This window comes from Herpailurus yagouaroundi, unplaced genomic scaffold (genome assembly GCF_014898765.1).
Source record: "Herpailurus yagouaroundi ecotype Mexico unplaced genomic scaffold, PumYag 197, whole genome shotgun sequence".
Classification (NCBI taxonomy): Eukaryota; Metazoa; Chordata; class Mammalia; order Carnivora; family Felidae; genus Herpailurus; species Herpailurus yagouaroundi.
In genome coordinates, this window is record NW_024412428.1 from 5,769,172 (window position 1) to 5,784,105 (window position 14,934).

The 14,934-nt window shown below is 45.1% G+C and overlaps 1 protein-coding gene across 9 annotated transcripts in view; it reads left to right on the forward strand.

The window, feature by feature from the left end:
* Positions 1–14,934, forward strand: part of WASF3 (WASP family member 3) — a 118,959-nt gene that overhangs the window by 30,833 nt on the left and 73,192 nt on the right. Inside the window, exons 1-3 of one of the 9 annotated variants that reach the window (XM_040448085.1) lie at positions 9,011–9,225; positions 9,464–9,581; positions 12,881–12,958. The gene's annotated coding sequence lies outside the window, so the exon portion shown is untranslated. Of the gene's footprint in view, positions 1–7,840; positions 8,118–9,009; positions 9,226–9,463; positions 9,582–11,773; positions 11,795–12,880; positions 12,978–14,934 lie in introns of those variants that run through there. The other 8 variants (XM_040448082.1, XM_040448087.1, XM_040448081.1 and 5 more) reach the window with 8 other exon arrangements.

Here is a 14,934-nt window from a genome sequence, read left to right on the forward strand (position 1 = left end):
TAGCTTTCCATTTCCTGACTTTGCAGTGAGACTCTTATTTAATTTCACATGAAAGGGGGTGGATAGTGGTTAACAGCATCGTCTCTGGAAGCAGAGACTTTTCAGGTGGTAATCTCCACTCCATTATGTGTTGTGTGACCCTTGGGCCATTCCCTTCTCTGTTCCCTAGTTTCCTCATCTGTAAAATGGGGATCATGCTAGCACTTAACCTCATAGGGTTAGCATGCGGATCAAGTGAAAGACACAAGCTTGTAGAGCAGTTGAGCGGCGTGCCTGGCTTATTAGCATTGCAGGCCCAGGAAATGTTAGCTAGCCTGCGTCTCCTTTTTCCCTTTCTAAATGTCCTTGTGTGATACAGTCCTGGTTCACATTTCAGCCCAGCAGAGAATTCAGAACACAAACCCTGACCCAAAAAGATGTTTTCAGTAAGAAACCTCACAGTGTTTATGGGAGCGGGGATTTTGTTTTGTTGGGTGCTTGGTCTTGGAGGCCAGATGTTTTCAGCTCCTTTCTGCATGAATTTAATCCCCTTGCGTTCAAGTCGTCAGCAAAAGAGGAGCAGGGGCACCCTCTCTGAATCACTTACTGCCTGGAACAAGGTGCAGGGTCACCATTGCCACCGCTCTGGGGAATCTCGTCAGTTTCCCTGGCAGATTTCTCCACACCTTCCCGCTTCTGTCTGTCTTTCCTTGACTGTTGCAGGAATGTGGTAAATAGCGGATTGCTTTCTTGCGGGCAGGGTAGAGACTGTCTGGTTGCAAATTCTTGAGGTTGTGGTAAGGGAGGGCCGTGATGTATTGAAATCATATGATCTCGTTAGTTTAATAATATTGTCTTTTTAGTATCTCTGTTTTTTTCTTTTCAGTATTTTTAGGTACAATAGCTCATTTACTTGCCTTCAGAAGGATTTTAATATTGCTGGCCTCTTTGTTAATAGATTTAAGGGCCATTTGTTTTAAGCATCGAAACTGATGAAAATAGTATTTAATGTCTTTGCACTTGTGACACATGAAAATTGATGCCATTATACGTCTTTGGTACCTGGATTATATAGTATTTATTTTAGTAAATTTCCATGGCGTTTCCTTTACTTCTGCAGTTGTGAAGGGAGAAAGTGAAACTGGATATGAAACTGGCTGAAGTGCGTTGTGGTCTCATGTCTGCGGCCTGCCCCTGAATAGGTTGTTGTCACTTTCATTCTCTCTGTCCACTTTATACGTGGAGTCAGTCACGAAACCGTGACCCCTGTGCCAAAAGGCTCCATGGACTTGAGGTCTGCCTTTGGGAGAAGTGGGCTTTTCTCGACTTGGAGAGAAGAGTGATGTCAGCTCTTCGGGATTATGGTGGGTGGTGGAGAGAACAGAACAGAATCTGGATCTTGGCATCTTCGTAGCCTTCGGGGTTGACAGATTCCGCTGGCATTTCATGCAGAATTCAAACCTAACAGAAAACTACACAAGTGAAAGAGCTTTTGTTAAGTAAAAAAAAAAAAACCCGAGGATTTCAAACATCAGAATACCTACTGTTGGGAATATCCACATTTCCATGCCTTTTCTCTCGGTGTGTAGATTGGCCATCATCTTCACTCGCAGAAATCAAGCAAGGGCTGGGTGGGACACAGCCAGTACGTTGGCCACTTGCCACGGGCATCCGCTTTGTCATTTCTAGACAGGTGGGTGTTAACTACAGTAACTTGAGAATGAGAAAGCGGCACGTCCTCTGCCTTCACAAAAGCCACGGTATCTGCATTTCCCCTGTGCCATAGCGGCCTAAGTAACCCTGCCCGATTGTGGCGGGGATGCTTCCGCCTCCCTGTTGGAGGACAAGGCCCCGCCAAGTGCGCGACAAGTGCATTTAGCTTTCTGTAGGAGGTGGTTAGCAGCCACCACTTATGAAGCATCTCTGCCTCCTTGCTGTATTCTTTGACAGAATGGCTCATCCTCTCCTCGTGCTTCTAGAGCGGGGGAGGGCACTGTTGGCCTTCTTACACATGGGGAGACTGAGGCCCGGAGAGTCACAACTTCCCCAGAGTCCACAGCTTCGGGTGGTGGATCCAGGCATGGAGCGCCAGTCTCCGATGGCCACATCTCTGTTCTTTCCCCTTTGTCGTGCAGCCACTGGTCCTCAGCGCGTGTTTTCTCCAAGATCACGTTGGATGCCACTAATTGCATGATTACTACTTAATTACTAGGAGACAATTTAATGCTAGAAATATTTTCAGTGGCAATGAGTTACTTTCTAGGTGACTGAAATTTTCTATTCATTTCTGGGTGGTGATAATTCCCCCCCCCCCGCCTTGTGTTTGCCTTCTGTCACAAGCTGTGGTATTCTTGTAGTCTGGTCTGGTGGTGAGCCATTCAGCCATTCCCCAGTTACTTTAGATACAGTGTCCCATTAGGGTGACCAGAGGCTCAAGGGAATTGAGCGTAGACGTGCCATAAAATGTTACTGCTGTGTTTGTCCGTCTTCTGTGGACGCACAGGGTCCCCCGTGGGTAGAAGTTTATGGACCCATTTGTTATATTGGCTGGTACTATAATTTATCCTGGGGTGGGGGGGGGGGCGGGTGGGAACGGGGGAGATGACTGAAGGTACTTGTTGAATGGCACGTGAAATCTTTGTGTCAGGTTTAGTGTTACATAGCTAGCTTTGAAATATATTTGGATTTGGGGATATGTAAAGCTTGTCATGGGAATGAAGAAAAAAAAAAAGCCTCTGCAATGCAGCACTTACATCTGCTGTTTCCATCTGATAATGCCCAGATTTCCCAAGTACTTTGGTGCGGTTAGGTAAGAATTCTCTTTGTCCAAATTGAAGAGTCAGCATAGTTAATGAAGCCGAATGGTAATCCTGATTTGGTTATGATCTGGTTGGCTTCCAACAGGATGTTGATTGCTGATGGGGCTGCCCTAATGTTTAGGATGAGTTTGAAGAGGAAGGATAGAAGGTCATGGGGAGTGAAGAGTCACTGCCGCGGGTACCTGTGTTACTTTCGTCTTTCTCTCGAAATAGCTGTGGACATGCCGAATCCAGGTGCAAACTAAAGATAAAAAAATAAGGCAATATCCCTCTCCTGACCGCTCCTACATAGGAGGCTCAGCAGGTCCCTGGGTAGGGGCCTGGACGGTATCTGTGGCAGTGGGTTTGCTGTGGTTGACAGGATGGGTTCGAAAGTCAGGGTCAAGAGAACCCAGGTGGGGCTGGAACTTAGGAATCCTGGCGTGAACAGAAAGCAGGTGAATATGGGAATCAAGGCAGGTCACATCAAGGAGATAAAAAACCCAGACAGGCAGCCGGTGAATCAGGACCTCAGGAGCTTATGAAACTGAGCAGTCAGTCGGAAACCAGGGCAGTTTACAGTTACAGGAGAGCAGAAGAGACTCAAACCTGTTAAAGAGGAGAGCAACTTTAATCACTGTTAAGAAAGCCTCTTTTTTATCTATTTATGATGGCCTGGGAACGGCTTCCGGGATTTTCTAAGCTAGTTGCAAGTGATGCCATAGTTGGGAAGTAGGAGAAGAGAGACTTTGTCTACTCGATGATTCTTTGATAGGTGGTGCGATAAAAAATAGTTCAGTGTCTGCCTTTTATGTACATGATTCTAGACACTAAGAAATATAAGATTCTCGAGGGGATTCTAACGGAGTTGAGAAGACAACAGGTGGATCCCAAGGTCAACCACAATGGGAGGTAGATATGTTGGGGAACACCTGGGTACTACTCTCCTTGAGCTTTGTTGGAGTTGGAGGGAAGGGGTGACCTGGCAGGGCTGGGGCGGGGGAGGGTCCAGGAAGCCTGGTGAAGGTAACAGAGTGCGTCTTTGCAGGAGCTGAGTTTGGAATACAAAGTGGGATTAAGGGTGAGGGGGATGGGGGCGAGCGGCCCTCCCATCTTCATGTGCTGTGTCAGTTTTTGAACTGGTTCCCTAGTTTGTAAAATGGAAGTAATTCCTACCTTTCCCGTTTGCGTGAGGGTTATTGTGGAGATTATGTATATGACGTGATTCATGTGAAAGCACTTTGTAATGGCACCGTGGGTTCAATGTAGGTTGTTATTAACGATTGCCATTTGTGGGGTGCCTGGGTGGCTCAGTCGGTTAAGCGTCCCAACTCTTGATTTTGGCTCAGCTCACCATCTCACAGTTCGTGAAATTGAGCCCCGTGTGTTGCTGACAGCACGGGGGCCTGCTGGGGATTCTCTCTCTCTTCTCTCTCTGCCTCTTCCCTGCTCGCATGTGCTCTCTCTCTCTCTCAAAATAAATAAGTAAACATTAAAAAAAAAAATAATTGCCATTTGTAGTTGGAGAGCCTGTTGGAACACGGCTGGGCTTTGTTTCAATTCATTTATCACATGTAAGTGACATTGCGTTCTTCAGTCAAAGGTGTTTCATGAAGGTCATGATTAAATGTAAAGGGAAAGGAACTGTTTTTAAGCAAGGTTAGTTTATGTCTGAGATTTCATGTTAGGCTTATAAATGCATAATTAATATTGAAAATTAATGTTTAATGTGCATCTGAAGTGTTTTACGTTTTTGGTTAATAAAAAGAGGAGATATATTTCAAGAGTAAGTTACTGAGCTGTGAAAAAATAGAAGTCCATTTAGTAGCAAAATTACATGATGCTTCTCATTCTACATTCTGAAACAGACTATTTTTAGCATCTCTTTGAATCAGTGATGAATTCCAATTACAGGATTCAGTAATTAAAGCAGAGAAAAATATATAACATCGTTTAGGCAAGAAAATCTTTCACTTGAATTGGATCTGTTTCAAGTTTTAAGCCATTATGTTCAGGGGCCTCCCCGGAATCATTGATCTGTCATCTTTGTGGGGTCACAAGCAACAGGAGAAGTGCCAGGACATCAGCCAAGGACAAAGTGTCCCACTTTTAAGAAAAGGGGTTTAAAAAATTCTGCGATTCTGGGATGTCTTAGCGGGTGCGTGTGTTGTGTCTCTGTTGTCTGCAGAATTCTGGAAGAAAACTTCAGGGACCCCTCGGCCTCACCCTGTTTTCCCACCCTCCTGTGGTCAGCCCACTCCCCGACCAGGACCTCTGTCCCTCTGTCCCCTGCATCTGTCCTGCCTGCTCCTTTCCTCCTTCCAATCTCTGGCTGCTTCTGAGTGTCTCCAAAGAAGACGGCATGATGGTACCACTCCACATTTGTATGTAATGGTTGCAGATTGTCCCATAATGTTGCCAAACAGCTTTTAAAAAGCTTGTTCCTAGTCAGCAGTCTTTCCTCAAGCCGGAAGCCTTATTTTATCTCCAGCCAGTTATTATTTATCTTTTTATGCCCCTTGCACAAAAGCTCATTAACCATTTGGCTGAATTGAAACGCGTGTTCTGTTGACCCCAATTCTCCTCTTTGCTTGGGTGAAGCCCAGCACTGAAGGTGGTGACCCACGGGGACAATACAGGGTCACTAGACACAAGCAAGTCCAACTTTTCCCGGTCAAAGTAGGTCAGGAAGAGGCATCGCGATTTTTTTTTTTTTTTTTTAACCTAGGCATTCAAGAAAATTCACTTATTTGGCAAATGATTTTTGAGTGTGGGCCGTGTGCCAAGCACTGAGCTAGGTCCTAAGAATTTTAAAATGAAAATGAAAAAATGTTCATAGTGAAGAGTTCAGTTAGGGGTCAAACGTGTTGGGGCTCACAGGTGGCTGTCTGGGGCCAGACCTCTCTGCCATGAGCATTAAAAACATGACAAATTGAAAATAAAAAAAACTTAACATTTGCATTAGGCAGAAATGTCATACAACTTGATAATCCGTTTTTCCCCTTTGAAATCGGATGCTGTTTATCGTGAATTTCTGAACATTTCAACCTCGAAATTCTTTTTTTTTTTTTAAACTCCTGTTTTTTAATGTTTGTTTATTTTTGAGAGAGTGAGAGACCAGGGGAGGAGCAGAAGGAGAGGGAGACACAGAATCCAAAGCAGGCTCCAGGCTCTGAGCTGCCAGCACAGAGCCTGACACGGGGCTCGAACTCAGGAGCTGTGAGATCATGACCTGAGCCCAAGTCGGACACTTAACAGACTGAGCAACCCAGGCGCCCCTCATATTTTTCTTAATCCTGTTTGCACATCTCCTTAAATAATTATTTTATAAAATGTCTATGGTTGGTAAGTTTCATAAGGCTTTTATGACTTAACATCATTTTTAAAAATTTTTTTAATGTTTATTTTTGAAGGAGAGAGAGACAGAGCACAAGTGAGGGAGGGGCAGAGAGAGAGGAAGACACAGAATCCCAAGCAGGCTCCAGGCTCCAGGCTGTCGGCACCGAGCCCTACGCGGGGCTTGAGCGGGGCTCGAGCTCACAAAACGGTGAGGTCATGACCTGAGCCGAAGTCGGACGCCCAACTGCCTGGGCCACCCGGGCGCCCCTGAATCTCTAAATTCTTTGATCTCCTGGCGGCTCGGTGCATTCTGTTGTGATAATTGTAGTTCAGGAAGTTTAAGCCCAAATAACCTGCCCGGAGTCTTGGAGTGTGTGAGTGGGGAAGTCGGTTGGAGTCAATTCCGGCTTGAGAGCCCCCCCTGCACCCTGGCATCCTGCGTGGCGCCTCTGGTTGGTGGGGGTGGAGAAGGGAGAAGGGGACGCTACCGGGAAGCCGAACGATGCTTTGCAGGGGGCCCTGAGTCGGCCCAGTAGGAGAGCCAGTAACCGTGGAGAGGCAGGTGTAAAGAAAGGCAGGGGTGGACGGGTCGGGGCCCCATCGCAACTTGAGAGACGTGGAGGAGGCCACCCTGCCAAAGGGCTGCCTGGGAATCGAGCTCCGGAGGGGTGGGCCAGTCCTGAGCAGGAGTGTGCCCGGCGTGGCGGCGGCGTCCGGAAGAGAAAACCGGTGGAGCAGACTGGCAGGCTGGCCGCCTTAAAGGGGAGGGGTGTGCTGCCTCCCTCGGGCGGCATCTGGTGTGTGGTGTTCTGGGCACTGCACCTCCCGGAGCACCGGCCAGAGGGCCCCTGGGAGAGGCTGGAGGGACTGGAGCAGTTAACTGTCCCCTCCGATGCTTGGAAGCTGGCAGAGCTGCGGGTGTGGTAGCCTCTGCCTGGACTCGGCGGGCGGAGCAGAGCATTGGTTCGCGGTTAGGAAGATGCAAGCTTCAACCGAATAGAAAGAAAGGCTCAAGGCTCGGGGGGCGCCTGGCTGGCTCAGTCCATTGAGCGTCCGGCTTCGGCTCAGGTCACGATCTCGTGGCTCGTGAGTTCGAGCCCCGCGTGGGGCCCTGTGCTCACAGCTCGGAGCCCGGAGCCTCCTTCGGATTCTGTGTCTCCCTCTCCCTCTGCCCCTCCCCTATTTGTGCTGTGTCTCTCTGTCTCTCAAAAATAAATAAATGTAAAAAAAAAAAAAAAAAAAAGCAAGCAAACCTCATGTCAAGTAGTGTTTCTTAACGCGTGGGGTTACGAAGTCATGGCTTCCCTCTCCCTGAGCAGTGTTCTAGTAGATGCGTTCACATGGGGGGGGTTGCTCTGGACCCCTTCTAACGATTGCCTGGGAGTTTCCCGTAGCTTCCCTGGAGACGGGCAGGCAGATGCATACTTTTTATTTTGTGAGGAAGCTCTGGATCTGCTGCTCAGGATCCTGACTTCCTTATGATGTCCTGACGCTCCAGCGATGATACGGCATTTATCTTTATATTCCCTTTGCATAGTCTGTGCATCTCAGAAGACAGTAATCAGTCTCGTGGTGTCACTTTGAGCCCCAGGCGGATTTGAAGGCTTTTCTTGTCTATTGCAGCTGGCACTAGCCTTCTCTTCTCTCATAGCGTGTCACCGTGTCTCTCTTGCCACTTGGCGCTTTTGAACTTGCGGTGTGGTGTCTTGCCGTGTACAGCCTCACCTTCATCTGACTCATGGCTGTGTTTCTCATGCACAGTAGGGAGAGAGTAAATGTTTGGATGGATCGATGAGTGGTTGATGTGACCCCGATCTTTATCGGGGCTATTCGGTTCCTTGACCATCGTTAGCCCAGAGGTGTGGGCCCGCTGTGGATCTCTGCAGAAGTCACGCTATATCAGGAATTGATCACTCCTCGTGGTTTCCTGGGTAGTTAATGCTGTTCGTTAAGTGAAGGGGAAGAAGATGCTGTCTTATGACCCTCGTGTTTAGGTCCGGGGTAAGTCCTTTCTCAATGAACAGATTACTCAAAACCGGGCGAAGTTTTCATCTGCGCTCATCGTTAACGTGGTTTTGTTAATTAACGAATGAAAGTGAACCTGGCAGAGAGTGGGAGACACCTAGGGGTTCAGTGGATGGCAGTCGGCTGCGGTTATTTTTGTTCTACTCATAGCAAGATCTCTCGTGCGGCTTGTTTCACATTTTTTGTGTTTATTTGCTCTGGCCCGCCCCCCCCCGCCCCGATCAAGCTTTCCGGAGGCCAAGACCTTGTCTTGTTACTTAACGTTTTCGCTCTCCCTTCTGCAAAAGAGCCCACTAATACTTTGAATTGAATTGTGGGGCCAGCCAAGCGTGTCCCTGTTGGCTCTGATTTCAAAGATGGAGGACTGTTGTGGCGCTGGGACTTGGGGCACAGGTATCCAACCCGAGGGGCCAACGAGGGGAAGCCCAAGACTTCTGTGTTAACCGTGTTGTTACACACACGATTCTAGCTAAAAACACTCATAATAGACATTCTGATGAGATCTGTTTTTCTGAAGCTAACAGAGGCTACCGGTTCTCAGGTGCCCAACAGTCTTGTAAGTAGAACTTTGTATGTGACTGGTTATGAACATGGATGACGTGATCTCATGGAGAGGGAGGAACGTCGAACTGGAGTCTGGTTAATAAGGTAGCACGGGGAAATGCGGCAGGGAAACAGCTATCTGGAACACCCGTGGGTATTGTATACCTGCCAGCTTCTCATTTCTGGAAAACTGGAATTCGGAAGCTTAAGAGGGATGGCAAGGACCAAAATAGTAAACAAATCCTAGTACAATCAGATTAGGATAATATTGGCGGATTAACGTTGGTCATTTGGACACAACCTGTTCTCAGGTTTCTGAACAGTATCTGTTTTCGTGTCGCAGAGTTATTTATCTCATATTGACTTGGATGTTGTGGATAGCTACGATAAGAGGGCATGTTCCTAGGGACAGCTTTATTATCATTGACCTTTTAAAATGCTCCGTGGGACAAAATGAGGTGTTTCGTGAGATAAATTCAATCCTTTCCCCCAGCAGAGTATAGAGGAATGTAAACTGAATGTCAACCGAACTGCGTAGGAGGTGAGCGGACTGTAATATATTTGTAATGACCTGAACTCATCATAAAGCTGTTTGGTCCTCTCCTCCTCCCCGCTTCTTTCTGTTTCTAGAAAAGGACACATTTTACGAGACAGTTATTTATCCTGGCTTGATTATCCTGGGTCTGGGATTATTCCCCAAGTTATGACTTGCTGTAATTTCATGATACCCTTTTTCTTTCTTCTTTTTTCTCTTTTTGTTTTGTTTTTTTATACTGAAGAGCATAAGGAATTTTAATTTAGCAGTATTTCAAGAATTAGACTGAGGTTTGGAGGCAGCACGAGTGCATTTTGATATCACCATACTGAAAGCAGTATTTGAAACCTGAAGGAGCAAGGGTAGGTACCTCTTTGATGGGATTTTAAAGGGAGGAGTCCTTCAAGGTCACCCTGTTCCTCTTTTCATTTGCTTGTTCGTTCACCTATTCAACAGATATCTGAGTGTCTGTATGTCTTTCTCTTGGTATTCCTTTCCCCAGATACTGATGGTAACCCCCCAACTCAGTATCTCAAGCCTGAAGTGTTAAGAGCTACACTGTTGAAGCCGTTAGCTGCTAGCCACGTGTTGCTGTTTAAGTTTGGTTAAAATGAAATAAAATGACAAACTCAGATTCTCAGCCACACTCACCACATTTCAGGTGCCCCATCAAGTGCTCTATGTGTGGCTGGAGGCTGCCATATTGGATGGTGTTCATCTACAGGACATTTCCGTCATTGCGGGGCGTTAAGCTGGACCGTGCTGTCTTCGCAGCCCTTAACTCTGCCTTCCGAGAGACATCCCAGCATCCCTTCTGCTTCGTTGCCTGATACCTATGTTTGTCAAGTTCGTTCCCTTTAAAAAATTCTCCCATCTTATTACTTCAGGTCCGCATCATCTGTCATCTGGACTAAGGCACCTGTGTTACCAGGGCTGCGGTGTCTTCCTGCCACTCCCTGCCTTGCGCTTTCTTAATACCATGTGTGTATGTTGATCGCATGGAATGCCCATTCCTTTTTTGTGCAGTTTTCTTCTGGTGGACCAAGAGGTTCTTGGGGTTGCGGGATTGGGCTTTGATCTTCCCGGGGTGGGGACACACAGTGCCTAACACGTTACTACAATAGATAACTGTTCATTGAGCAGCTAGAGGGCTGAATGGATTGGTGAAGGAGGCTGTTGCATTCTGAAGGCTAGGCACAGTTGGGCTGCATGGAAGATAGAAAAGGGCGATCATACTGGGGGGCCATCATGGACGCAGGCCCATTGGGCGGAAATTAAAGCACAACTGTGCTCCTAGACTGTCGCCACGGAGAGGCAAGCATTTTCAGCACCACTTAGAGCTTAACCATGGGACATAAATAGAATTTGAATTCTGGTGTTGCATATAAATGTGTTTCCCTGCGCTTGCTAATACGACACCTCTAAGTAGAGGTGCTGGCTTTCACGCTTAATAACCTTAAGCAGTAGCTTCCGAGGAGTTAAAGATAGGCTCTCCTGTAAAATTAAGCAGCACACTCACAAAGCCCAGTTGATTCTTCAAGACTTTTATGGTTCCTGACTTAGGTTAGACATGGTAGCTGCAGAAGAAGAAAGAAAACTGCATGTGTACGTGTTCAAAAGGAGGCTGTCCCCTACCGCAGTTCGAAAGAGTGACTGCAGCCAGACAGACCTGTCCTGAGCCCGCTGCTTCCAAGCTGGGTCATCCTGGGCACGTCGCCTTCTGGTCCTCGGTTTCCTCATTTTTTGATGGAGATAGATGTTACCTGCCTTGTGAGGATAAGTTAAAATACCATGGGACACGTGAGCGCTGTGCTGAATCCTGAGTAAACCGTTCACCAAGTGATAGCTAATAACAGATTAATAGTTACGTAGCATTTCACGCAAATGGGAAAATTCATGGTTGTGTTTCCCAAAGGAAGAATTCACACGTGATTGCGCTCATGCAGGAAACATGCATATGGGACACTTTCCTTCCCACTTAGCTAGGTAGGACCATCTCTACAGTGAAGTGCATGGTTACTTTGAGAATCATGCAAGTAAGACGATCCGGCAGAGGTAAAGTTTGGCCTGGATACTCTGAAACCCAGGGGTAATTCTCCACGTTTGGAAATAAGGTGATCGCCAGTGGAAACTGCTTGGGAAAAACTCACTTTTCTCTTTCATTCTGCATAATCAAGAGCATGCTGTACAGCTGCTCCTAAGGAAGGAGAAGAAAATCATGTGCTGCTTTTAATTTTAAGTAAGCAAACCAGTGGGACGTGTCTAAATGAGAGTATCATTGAACGATCTGTTTTCCCCACTTTCAAAGCAGTGGTGACAGTCTCAACTGGGAAGACTCCGCTGGCCGACAGATCATTCGTGCACATCCAGAGAATCCTCTTTAGTGGATTTCAAGTTGCTTTCCTCCCACTCAGACATTGCACACTGCTCCTTCCCTGTGCCTACATGACCTTTGCCTGGCCTCACTCCTCCTGAGGACTCTTTGTCCTCGGAGAAGCTGTTCGATGATATGCCCCACTCCCTTCTGGACTCGCTCTTGCTTTCATGTGACTATCTTATTGTAGCATAATTATCGGTATGTATTGGCCTCTGTGAGTTCTTTGACGAGAATTTCTGTATCTGCAGTGTTTTTAAATTTTTTTTTTCAACATTTATTTGCTTATTTTTGAGGGACAGAGAGAGACAGAGCATGAGCAGGGGAGGGGCAGAGAGGGAGACACAGAATCCGAAGCAGGCTCCAGGCTCCGAGCTGTTGGCACAGAGCCCGACATGGGGCTCGAACTCACAAACCGCGAGATCATGACCCTAGCCGAAGTCGGAAGCTCAACCCGACTGAGCCACCCAGGCACCCCTGTATCTGCAGTGTTTAAAGGGACACTTCCTCATACAAAATGCTTCGTAAAGTTTTGCTGAATGAATCAATAATGATATTCACTAACTTTTTCTTCTGTGTGTTGTTCCTAAGTAAACCGTAACTCTTGTTTGGGTGGGAAACTATACCATACATACTTACTGCTACCTCCTGGCTCTAGCACGTTGATAATAAACAATATTAGACTGTTCTGTAGTCTTACGGCTCTGAATATCTATTATCCTGGAAACACTTTCTAGACTCGATTGAGCAAGTATTAAATTTGTGTTGTTACCATTTTATTCCCATACATTCTAATAAAGTATTTATAGGTGACCACCAGGATTTCTGTTGAATTTAAATATTTTTGTGTGAAAAATTAATACAAGTGCTTTTATATGAGAGAGTTCTTGTGTGAATCATCCATGTTCAGTTCATTGTAGGCATTAACAAAACCTTAAATGTATGTGTGCAGAGCCTATGAACCGAGCAGTTCAGTTGAATAGACTTGTAATATACTTGGCTTTTTGTTTTTCTGCCCTGTAGCTATTCACTGTGATTTCTTGAAGTTAATTTCAGAGTTTATTCCAGGATAGGGAGTTGGAGTTATTCAGGAACTCACATACCTTATTAGCTCCTTGCTTAAACTCATTAAAAAAAAAAAAAACAAAAAAAACAAAACCTAGTTCTGGGAGTAGCACTCCCTTGATGAAATTGTTGACATGTGAAATTGAAATTTAAAACTTTCTCGAGGACTTGAATGCATTTTACTTACTGTTATTTAATTTTTTTTTTTTTTTTTTTTTTTAGTTTTAATTCTGATTGCTGTACCATTGATATCTGAGCCAAAGTGGTGATGCGACTACCTGAGGGACATTTCTGCAACCCGTAAGTCAACACTTACACGGTAAGAATGTGTGCCTCTTACACTTAAAGCCATTTAATTTCTGTAACATTACAGTTTAGAATTTTAATTTAAAATAGAATAGTATAAAAGCCATTTAATTTCTGTAACATTATAGTTTAGAATTTTAATTTAAAATAGAATAGTATAAAAGAGTCTAAGATTTTAACATATTAAGTATTATTGTATATTAACATAAAAATTAACAGCAGATAATATTTTGGCGCTTTAGATCCTAATCAACAGTTGGATTTGAAAGAGAAAAATATAACTTGATCTATCAATTTCATATTAATTTTTGTGTGAAAAACACACTGCTATATAGTTTATGACTAAACTGGGGTCTCGTTTTCCTCCCTACATGTTTTGCCCATTTACTTTTTATTTCCCAGTGTTTAACCAGTTCTTTATTATCTGAATCTTGTTAATAATGAATGGATATGAGATGTCAAGATAATCAAACCGAAACCTAGTTGGAATTTACCACAACTTACTTTGAACTAAAGTGGTGTTGCTTCTAACGGTGGCTAAAATGAGGTTTTGACTTATTTAGGGATTTAAATGATCTGTATTCCTCTATCTTCAAGGGATAATTCAAGAGGAATGAGACACGGCCAGCCAGGAAGGAGAGTTATTCCTTTGAGCTGCATTTTCCTTGTACTGAGTGTCTGTAATTTGTTTTATAGAGTTGTAAAAAGCAAATGAGATGATCTATGTGAAACTGTCCTTTTCTTCCTTTTTTTTTTTTTTTTTTGGAAGGGTAGGGGGAGAATAACAAAAAGTCTTGATTTTGACGTGGGATTTAGAGAGAACACACTGCTCTTCTATCCTCTAAGTTTTTTTAATGTTTATTTTTGAGAGAGAGAGAGAGAGAGAGTGCGAGCGAGGGAGGGGCAGAGAGAGAGAGGGAGAGAGACACACACACACACACACACACACACACACACACACACACACACACAGAATCTGAAGCAGGCTCCAGGCTCTGAGCTGTCAGCACAGAGCCCAACACGGGGCTTGAACTCATGAACTGCAAGATCCTGACCTGAGCCAAAGTAGGATGCTTAAAAAAAAGTAGGATGCTTTTTTTTTTTTTTTAATGTTGCTCTTCATATCCTTTAGAGGAAAGGGTACTGGAAGACCCGATCTCCAGTTTGGTCTCAGTTTGACTGTGGGCATATCGTTTCATTAATTTACAATCAGAAAATTGAATTTGATTTCCATACTTTGACCTCACAGGTGACTTTTCACGAGTATGTCTGTGTTTTTTGACTACAATAAAACTAAGCTAGAAATCAGTATCAGATTATCTGTGAAATCTCCAAGTATTTTGTTTTTTTTTCAACGTTTATTTATTTTTGGGACAGAGAGAGACAGAGCATGAACAGGGGAGGGTCAGAGAGAGAGGGAGACACAGAATCGGAAACAGGCTCCAGGCTCCGAGCCATCAGCCCAGAGCCTGACGCGGGGCTCGAACTCCTGGACCGCGAGATCGTGACCTGGCTGAAGTCGGACGCTTAACCGACTGCGCCACCCAGGCGCCCCTCTCCAAGTATTTTGAAATTAAATACCACATTCTAAAAATCCCATGGGTCAAAGAGGAAGTCGCAAAGGAAATTAGAAAATATTTTGAACTGAAGCACCTGGGTGACTCAGTCGGTTAAGCGTCCGGCTTCAGCTCAGGTCATGATCTCATCTCATGGTTGGTGAGTCTGAGCCCTGCATTGGGCCCTGCGCTGACAGTACAGAGCCCGCTTGAGATCTTCTTCACTGGTTCTCTCTCTGTATCTCAAAATAAAAATAAACTTAAAGAAAATATTTTGAATCGAATGAAAATGAAAATACGACACATCTCAATTTATGGGATGCACCTAAAACAGTACTTCTCGGGGAAACTCACAGTGCTAAAGGCTTCTGTTAGGAAGCAAAAGTTTTAAAACAAAAATCTAAACCTTCACCT